Here is an 8,894-nt window from a genome sequence, read left to right as displayed (position 1 = left end):
CCTGAAAGCAGACACAATACTTCAATTGAGATTAAGTAGTTATCTTACAAGATTTCTAAAGACACTGAGTAACCTGAAGGAAAAAGGCATTGTACCAGTTATATCCAATAATGCTGTGTAGCAGACAACCCTAAAATTCAGTGACAGTAGACAATAAACATTTATTTCTCACTCATGAAGCAGTCTACTGCAGTTTGGCTGATCTAAGCTGGCCTCAAGCACAGATTGAGTCCAAGTCTCTCATTCTCTTTGGACAGTGGCTACTTAGACATATGATTCTCATAGGAAAAGTTAAAAGCACAAGAAGGTAAGCACAACTTCAGAAAAACATCTAAAGCCTTTTCTTTAAGCCTTGGTCAAAACAAATCCTAAACCAGTCCCAAAATCAAAGTGCAGGTAAACATCCATCACTTACCATGTGACCAAAACAAGTTATATCGCCAAGCCCAACATCCACAGGACAGGAAAGTATACTCCTTCCATAGGGACAAGAGGAAAAAGAAGAGCTGAATAACTGCTTAACTATAATCTAATTAATCACAAAAATGTTAGCTATATTTTACAGATAAGTAAACTGAGGTCACTTGCTCCAAGTACAGAGGTAGGAGTTGAATCAAGTTCTCTATTTTTCCAAAGTTCATATTCATTTAATTCATTTGATACCCTTGAGGTAATAGAAGAGAAAATATATGGAAACACTGTCACAGAGATGATAGGCAGCAACGGATTAAAGAGACGTGTTTAGGAGCACCTGGATGGCTCAGTCAGTTAAGAGTCCAACTTCAGCTCAGATCATGATCTTGCAATTCATGAGCCAGAGCCCCACGTCAGGCTCTGTGCTGACAGTTCAGAGACCGAAGCCTGCTTTAGATGCTGTGTCTCCCTCTCTCTTTGCCCCTCTCTTACTCAGCCTGTCTCTCTCTCAAAAATAAACAAATGTTAAAAAAAATTTTTAATAAATAAATTAAATAAATAAATAAAGAGTCATGTTTAGAAACTAAGACCACCAAGGGATGCCTAAAAGTAGGAACAACACATAAAAGTTAGTCTATCCATGAATAGACACTTTTCGAAAGAAGACATCCAAATGGCTAACAGACACATGAAAAGATACTCAACATCACTCATCAACAGGGAAATACAAGTCAAAACCACAGTGAGATACCACCTCACACCTGTCAGAACAGCTAACATTAACAACTCAGGCAACAACAGATGTTGGTGAGGATGCAGAGAAAGGGGAACACTTTTGCACTGCTGGCGGGAATGCAAACTGGTGTAGCCACTTTGGAAAACAGTATGGAGTTTCCTCCAAAAGTTAAAAATAAAACTACCCTATGACCCAGCAGTTGCACTGCTGAGTATTTATTCAAAGGATACAAAAATGCTGATTCAAAAGGGCACACAAACCCCAATGTTTATGGCAGCACTATCAGTAATAGCCAAAATATGGAAAGAGTCCAAATGTCCATCAACTGATGAGTAGATAAAGAAGACATGGTATACAGGGGAGCCTGGGGGCTCAGCTGGTTAGGCATCTGACTTAGTGCACTTCATGATCTCATAGTTTATGGGTTTGAGCCCCACATTGGGCTCTGTGCTGACAGCTCAGAGCCTGGAGCCTGCCTCGAATTCTGTCTCTCTCTCACGGCCCCTACCCTTTCTCTCTCTCTCTCTCTCAAAAATAAACATTAAAAAATTAAAATTAAAAAGATGTGGTATGCATATTCAATGAAATACTACTTAGTGATCAAAAAGAATGAAATCTTGCCATGTGCAACAACACGGATGGAATTAGAGTGTATTATGTTATGTTAAATAAGTCAATCAGAGAAAGAAAAATATCACATGATTTCACTTATATGTAGACTTTAAGAAACAACAGATGAACATGGTGGAAGGGAAGAAAGGATAAAATAAGATAAAAACAGAGAGGGAGGCAAACCATAAGAAATTCTTAAATACAGAGAACAAACTGAGGGCTGCAGAAGGGGTGCGGGCAGAGAATAAGCTAAATGGGTGATGAACATTAAAGAGGACACTTGTTGGGATGAGCACTGGGTGTTATATGCAAGTGATGAATCACTAAAATCTAGTCCTGAAACCAATACTATACTATATATTAACTAACGTGAATTTAAATAAATAAATTTTTTAAAAAATTAGTCTACCAAACACAGTCATTTCATCACTCAAAAAATACTTTTTGAACACACCCACAAGGCACTAGTAGGCACTAGAGAAAGATAGGATTGTCATTCCAAATAGGCATCTAGCAGTATCAGATGACTTTTAGTTAAAAGGAGCCTGGACAGGCTGTGTCTTTCTAGATCCTTTTGAGAACCTCTTGTTTTATGTACTCCATGCCATCTAACTGCACCACCCTACCAGGCCTGACCATCTAGATGCCTATCCCCCTAAGCCCTCCTCCATGACCAGCCAGCTCAGCACCTTAAAGCAACCCATACCTCCTTCTACCAAAACCAAGCACCATAAGACCATACGGACAGGTGGCCCATCACTGGAATAATTTCTTAAACATCCACTACTTTAACCCATTTATCTTAACTCTCCCTACTACAGTTTTCTTACTGTCTCTCCCATCACCATACTCTCACCTTATATTTATATACACCCCACCTCTCCTGACTATAATCTATGCTGGTTCAACAACAGTGACTGTCTCTCCATCATAATAATAAATTCTTGGATTACTTCTGTGACCATATAATGCTCAGGTAACTTACAGTCCAGTCCTGCATGAAATAACTTAAATATTTCCTGAAATTACCCAGACTCTACCCATAACACCCAGCAAAGATTTTTTAAATCCCTTTCACCATCATTTTCTTCCCAAAAACATGGCATCTGTCCCTAAAATTTCAGCTCCAATGATTCCTCATAGTGCATGTGGTGCTGTCTGGGGTTGTTCTTAAAGAACTTCCCATAGAAACAAGGACTAATCCTACAGGAACCAATCTCTAATGGTTAGAGATTAGGCCTGTAAACCAAGAAATACACCTGAGACACCATCAGTCATAGTTTCTCTGGAAAAAAGCAGCTCATTTGCATGTCCTATGAGAGGATTTTTCTGTCATAGAAACAAGGTCACCCAAATAGACCATATAGGATCACTGATCTATGTGATGTGACCATGGCAAGATACCTAAACTGCTATGGCCTCAAAATGTAATGGCATTAGAGTGTTTTGAGCACAGACATGTCATGAAATGTGGTTCAGGGATTATCACTGGATGTATATTTTACCCTTGTTCTTCCTAGCTCCCATTTACCATAGATAATTGGGAATTGACTGAAACAGATTAGACAGTAAATAGGCTAGCAATTTATTTCTAATAAAATCAAATCAGCTGCTTATATGTATACTCTCTTTCCCTACCTATCCCTTTACACTGTTAAGATAAAATAACACATGCATATGTATGAAGATACCACTTAAATAGTCAGAATTATAAAATTAAAACATAAAGCAACATAAAGAAAATTTGGTTTAATACTTATCTGATGTATGTAAGGGGAGGAATATTTAATCATAAAAAGAAAGGAAGAAACATCAAAAAAAAGACTTAATTTTATAAAATATAAACCCATAACTATTATTTGCATATGATGAAAAAGTTTGTATATATCTTATATATAAAGAGTTCCTATAAATCAATAAGAAAAATATAACCACGCTATATACAAAAATAAATAAAATCTTAACAATCAATGAACAAAAACAAGAAATCATGAATAAACATGTGAAAAAATGTTTAACCTCATCAGTAATCAAGAAAGTACATATGAAAGCAAGATGATATTTTCTGCCTATAAATTTGCAAATATTTTTTTAAAATCATTATATGCAATGATGATAAGAATGAAGAAAAATAAGTACTTTTATATAATGCTGCTAGAAAGCTAGTGACCCCTTTCTGAAGGGAAATTTGGCAATTTACATATTTTTACACAGTAATTTACTTTCATTCTTAGCAATCTATCCTTAAAAAATAATCAAAGATTTACTGTAATGTGTATATATAGTAATGTTTTTTCTGTCTAGGATTTTTTATATTAGAAATACCCTAAATGCTTAATAAAAAAGAAAGGCTAAGTAAATAGTGATAGTCACAGTAAAATACTATGCAACCACTGAAATTATTTAATTGTGGAAGATTGTATTTTCAAAAAATGACTGCCACAATTATTTCTGGTTGCATATGCCCTTTCAGAGCCTTGTCATTTCCCACTGTGGTAAGCTGAATAATGTTCCCCCAAAGATGTCCACATCCCAATCTGTAGTACTTATGAGTATATAAATGGTACTTTGCAGATGTAATTAAACTAAGGACCTTGAGATGGAAAATTATTCTGGACTATATAAGTGAGCCCAATGTAATCACAGAGTCCCACAGGGAAGCACGAGGATCAGAAGAGAAAAAGAAGAATGTAATGATGAGCACAGAGAGTCAGAGCCAGAGAGAGATTTGAAGATGCTACAATGCTGGCCTTAAAGACAGAAGGGCCATAAACCAAGGAGGGCAAGCAGCCTCCCAAAGCTAGAAAAGGCAAGGAAACGGATTGTCTCCTAGGGCCTCCTTGATTTTGGCCCAGTGAAAATCATTTCAGGATTCTAACCTCCAAAACTGTAAGGTAATAAATTTGGGTTATTTTAAATTTGTGACATCACTGACAAGAAACTAACAAACTATTCAAGAAACCAATGTTTCAAGGGGAGAGCTTCTCTGGGCTTTGGGGTGGATTTTTGTGATGGCCTTGGTAATAAGCATGTGGCAAAAGGAAGACTGTGTGATTTCCAAAACTAAGTCCTAAAAGATGAGTTAGTGCTCACTCTGGCAGGACATACACTAAAACTGGAACAATATGGAGAATATTAGCATGGCCCCTGTACAAGGATAACACAAAAATTAACGAAGTGTTCCATATTTTTGTCATAAAATCACTATATTGTATACTTGAAACTAATATTACGCTGTATGTTAACTATAATGGAATTTTAAAAATTTTTAAATAAATAATTTTTAAGGTGAGGTAGGTTCAGCCTGGCCTTTCTTTACGGACACCTATTTGTGGAGCCCTGAGCTACCATGGCTACCCTGAAGCCACCGTGCAGAAGACAGCACATTCGAGCCTGGGAGAACTACTCAAGAAACTCGGTCCCAGCCTCCAGCTGTGTGGGTCTTTCCAGCCCACAAGCCAAAAATGTGAGTAATCAAACTTCAGATAATTAGCCCAAGCCACCACCTGACTACGAGTGTATAAAATACCCTAACAAACTAGTCTTGTCAACCCCAGAACCATGAAAATTATAATAAAATGACTGTTGTTTTATGTCATTAGGTTTTGCATTGGTTTTATACATCAATGAGTACCTAATACATTAATGATAAAGAAAAATGTTCAAAATATAATATTAAGAGGAAAAGTAGGGGCGCCTGCCTGGCTTAGTTGGTAGATCATGTGACTCTTGTCTCAGGCTCATGAGTTTGGCCCTCACATTGGGTGTAGAGTCTACTTTTTATAAAAAGCAGTCAAGGAGCGCCTGGGTGGCTCAGTCAGTTAAGTGTCCGACTTTGGCTCAGGTCATGATCTTGTGTTTGGAGATCTGAGCCCCATGTCAGGCTCTGTGCTCACATCTCAGAGGCCTGGAGCCTGCTTCAGATTCTGTCTCCCTCTCTCTCTGCCCCTCCTCCATTCACAGGTATGTGCACACTCTCTGTCTCTCAAAAATAAATAAACATTAAAAAAAGTTTTAAGTAGTCTGTAGGCTACTGTAAGAGTGTGTGTGTGTGTGTGTGTGTGTGTGTGTGTGTGTGTGTGTAAGAGAGAGAGAGAGAGAACATAGAAAAAACTTGGGTGTCATCAAAATAAGTTGTATAAAATGGTTATATCTGTGTGCTGGGTGAAGAAATTAGTATCTTCTTTATATTTTTTATATTTCTAAAGCCTACAAAATAAACATGCCTTCCTTTTATAAACAGGGAAAATATTTTTAAGCCCTTTAGATCCTACTACTTTCAAATATATCATGATTGCAGAAAGCATATGAATACATCCTGTATAGGAACACTTACATTTACACATGTGTGTGCATCCTGAAGATAAAGTCAATAGAACAGGGAAACTGATGACTTGGTTAATCAAAGTGAGAACACGAACCTTTAAATCTTACTTTCATTCCTCCCTTTCCTTTAACAGAAACGGCAGCAAATATCTTATAATATGGGGTCAAATACCTAATCCTTTTAGCCACTCCCAAATCAACTGTAATTGACTGATGCTACTGGGTTTGGATTCTTTTCTGTGACACAGATAAAAGACTGTCTCTAGTTTCTCCAAGAAGAAGGAAAGTAAATTACTTCTTTGAGAATCACCTCTTTCTAACTGGGCACAGTACCTAAAATTCACTAGGATTTTGCTGTTCTCCGTGAGTACCTCTGAAAGATGGGAACCTGGAAGAGTCAGGGGTACAGTAGGAGAGTAGGAAGGAGGGGGAGATCCCAGAACTCTGTCACATCCCATTAAATTTTCAATGATAACCTTGGAAGTGGAATTCACAATCCCTGTTTTACAGATGAGAACATTTAGGTTCAGAAAGGTTACGCAGTTCATCCAAGTCAAAGAGCTAATAAGGGGCAGAGCTGAACTTCCAATACAAAGTTTCTTATGGTAACACTGCACTGGACTTCCCTTTGCCTCAGTTTCACAGTTCCTACCTTCAGCACTGTCATGTGAATTAAATGTTTGAAAATATATATATCATATCATATTATATGGAATCATGCCTACCACTTGAAAATACCTCATTTTCAGTATTAGCCGCCATCTTAATTGTATGACTCAAAGTCACATTGCAAAGTACAAGCAGGCTTTGGGAGACCCACAATTGCCCTCCTTTCAAAAATCCTGCAGTCAGCATCTCACCATTTTTGGGTGGGGCAGCAACCTACCCAGCAGTGGGTGTTTTTCCATGAAAACTAAAGCTAGATCTGGAGCCCACGGAGGAACAGTCTAGTGACCCACCTCAGACACACATTTCCCGTGCTCTTTTTCAAATTGCACAATAGCTCTCACACAGTCCGAGGGCTATCATTAAAAGTCAGTCGCTCTCCGAATGTGTTGATTCCGGTGGCACTGACAAGTGAGGGTACAAGGCAGGGTTGCTTCTGTAAAATAAATGAGGAAGGAAATGGTATTGGGGTGGGATCTGCCTTCTAAATGCACTGAAAACTGAGGCCCCTGTCTTTTGGCATTTCCTAAAAGGCCTCTTGAGCTTTCCTTGGCAAGCCTTGAGAATGAGGGTACTTTTAGCTGTTTAAGCCTTCCTCTTCTAACAGGGGTCAAAGGGCTAGAAAGATCTTCTCAAAAGGATAGGGAAGGAATCATTAAACAGGAGGAGAAGGAAAGTGACAGAGGTCAGCTTTTTTTTTCCTAATGGGTGCATCCCTGAGGGTCGGGCTCAGTGTCCAAGTGCTGCACATAGACACCTAGCTTACAGAAACCTACAGCAATTTGACTCACACTTCCCTGAGCAGGAGACCAGAGGAAGCTCAAAGGAGCAGCCTGGGGAGGGTATAGAAATAAAAACAGACCAAAAAAGGAATCTGGTTGTGAAAAGTAAATTTCATTGATCAAATTAACTTAAAACAACGACAGTGTTTCAATAAGCCAGAGAAAACAAATGCTTGAAATCTTCATGTATTTTGAGTCTGCCACAAAACTTACTTCTTTCAAATATAAATTTACTCCCAAAATAAATTTTATTTATCACATTGCATGAAGCTTTATCTAAGGACCAGTTTGGGATTAAAATACAGCTTTACACACAAGCACACCAATAGTGAAACTTTTCACTGATTTTTAGTCAACAAGCAATAAACTGCATTTGTACCCACACACCTACTCCTAACACCCCATCTGGTAACATTTCCACGTTTCAAGCAAAGAAATCAATAGCAATAATCCATGAGGGACTCATAGGGTGTATATTTTTTTATCACACTGCCATTTGAAGAAAAAAATGTTCCCTATCTACTTAGAGCAAAAGATTGTTCTTTTTGTACATTCATATGGAAAATTATTATATGGACATTATTATTGGAGGGAGAGAGGTTAGAAGAGAAAGGGAGATGAATCAATTAAAATAAATGTAAGAAAATATAAACAAGTGTTTTTAACAAGGAAAGTTCTGTTTGAACAACACAAATGATAATCAATGCACAAGCTGAAAAATCCCCAATCAACCTGCAAAATTCAAAATTACATTACGGCTCAGTTTCTAAGGAAAAGACAGTTAAAATGCATATTGACCTAACTTCTCAGAGAGGAAAGCCATCCTGCTTTCAAATCACAGTGCAAGGAGAAGACACCATGCGCAAACCCTGAAATTTAGAACTATGCCATTGCTGATTTTCTGTGTGAGAAGGAAATAGGAGTCTTTGTTACTGCTCTTATTTATTGCAGACCTTGTCTGGAATCTCGTATTGAAGCCATGCTTGATGAGTTGCCGCCTTGAACTTTCCCACTGATCAATGCTGGTGTTGCTGCTGCATGAAAGAATAGCGTTCCTGAGGAGCCACTATCACATGGGAAACCTAGCAAGCATTTTTTTAAATGGCCCAGAGTCTTGTATGCTTAAGCTTCAGAACATGCCCCCTGTTAAAAAAAAAAAAAAAAAAAAAAAGCAAATGCTGACTGACCATTTGAAAATTGGAATGTTACAACAGCAAGAGGTAAGGTCAAAAGCAGAAATCCTCCTTTCTGTAAAATGATCAGATACCAAGGGATGAAAATGTGCAGGAAAAAGAAAGGCTAATATGAAGGAAGAGGACAGGAATCATATTTCTTCTCAGCAGGGTGACAAATAAAAG

General features: G+C 37.9%; 1 non-coding gene across 1 annotated transcript; it reads left to right on the top strand.

Annotated features, from left to right (window-relative positions):
• The first annotated feature begins 4,847 nt into the window (after positions 1-4,847).
• On the top strand, positions 4,848-4,954 carry LOC115303104. The gene has a single exon (XR_003913820.1). It is a non-coding gene; the product is annotated as a U6 spliceosomal RNA (small nuclear RNA).
• Positions 4,955-8,894: the final 3,940 nt, after the last annotated feature.

Source organism: Suricata suricatta, chromosome 9 (genome assembly GCF_006229205.1).
Source record: "Suricata suricatta isolate VVHF042 chromosome 9, meerkat_22Aug2017_6uvM2_HiC, whole genome shotgun sequence".
Classification (NCBI taxonomy): Eukaryota; Metazoa; Chordata; class Mammalia; order Carnivora; family Herpestidae; genus Suricata; species Suricata suricatta.
Note: the sequence above shows the minus strand (reverse complement) of the source record. Positions and strands in the feature narration are given on the sequence as shown.